Source organism: Apteryx rowi, unplaced genomic scaffold (genome assembly GCF_003343035.1).
Source record: "Apteryx rowi isolate R43461 unplaced genomic scaffold, aptRow1 scaffold_1331, whole genome shotgun sequence".
Taxonomy (NCBI): Eukaryota; Metazoa; Chordata; class Aves; order Apterygiformes; family Apterygidae; genus Apteryx; species Apteryx rowi.
The window spans coordinates 4032-5506 of record NW_020447566.1 but is presented as its reverse complement, the minus strand read 5'-3'; positions in this window follow the sequence as shown (position 1 = coordinate 5506).

Genomic DNA, 1475 nt, shown 5'->3' with positions numbered 1-1475 from the left:
GCCTCACCTAGCGGCTCGAGCAGGTGGAGCGGGGGGCCGCGGCGGGGAAACTGAGGCACGGCGGTGCGCCGAGCAGCCGGGCGGCCCCGGAGCAGGCGCCGACGGACGGACGGACGGACGGACGGAGCCACGTTACGGCGAAGCAGACCCGCTGCACCCCGATGTCGCTGCTCCGCCGGCCCCAGCGCCCCGCCGGGGGAGCCCGGGGGCTGGAGCCCACCGGAGCCCCTCACCGCGGCCTCGGGCCTGGCCCCGGGGCAGCGCCGGGCCCCAGCGGGCCCTGCCCTCGCCCGGCCCCGGCACGTGCTGCGCGGGGCACCGKGAGGCCCCTGGCATCGCTCCCTGCGCCGGGGCTCGGGCACCGGCTGCCCCGCGGTCCCGGCCCGGTGCCATCGCCTGTGCGGGACGGACGGGGGTCCCCGGGCACAGGCTCCGGTGTCCCCCCTGCTGCGCGGCCCGGGGGCAGCGGCGTCCCCCCGGCCTGGCCTGCACCGGCCGCCGCCGGCTCCCGCCCCCCCGGCCCCGGGGGCTGCTCTGGGGCAGCCCGGGGGGCAGCGCTTGGGGGGCCGCCGGGGGCCCAGCCTCCCCCTCCGGGTGCCCCCACGGGGACAGGTCGTCCGGTGCCGGGTCCCGGGGCCCAGACCCGGTCCCGGTGCCCGGATCCAGTACCCCGGACCCAGCGCCGGTGCCGGGTCCCAGTACACGGTGCTGGTGCCGGGTCCCCGTGCCCAGACCCGGTCCCAGTGCCGGTGTCCACTGCAGGGTCCCGGTGCCCGGCACCTCGTCCCAGTCTCAGCGCCGGGTCCCGGTGCCTCGTCCCGGTGCCCAGCGCCGGGTCCCAGTGCCCAGTGCCAGGTCCCAGTTCCCCCTTCCAGTGCCGGGTCCCAGTGCCCCGTCCCGGTGCCCGGTGCCGGGTCCCGGTGCCCAGTTCCCCCTCCCGGGTCCCGGTGCCGGTGCTCCGAGCCGGCTCCCGGCCGGGCCGTCCCATCCCGTCCCCGGCTCTCCGTGCGGAGCCGCGGCTCGGTGCGAGGCTGCCCGGTGCCCCGGCGGGTGCAGGGAGCCCCGGGGGGAACCGAGCGGCCCCGGGGGGAACCGGGGAACCCCGGGGAAAGCCGGGCAGCCCCGGGCGGAGGCAGGGAGCCCCGGGGGAAGTTGGGCAGCGCGGGGGGGAGATCGAGGAGCCCCGGAGGGACACGGGGGGTCCCGGAGGAACCGAGCGGCCCCGGGGGGAACCGGGCAGCCCCGGCGGAGGTCGGGGAGTCCCGGGGGGAACCGGGCAGCCCCGGAGGGGCACGGGGAGTCCCGGGGGAGGGCAGGGAGCCGCGGGGGGAGTCAGGCAGCCTGGGGAGGACACGGGGAGCCCCGGGGGGAGTCAGGCAGCCCGAGAGGGAGTCAGGCAGCCCGGGGGGGACGCGGGGAGCCCCGGGGGGAGTTCGGCAGCGCGGAGGGGGACGCGGGAGTCCCAGGGGAAGCCG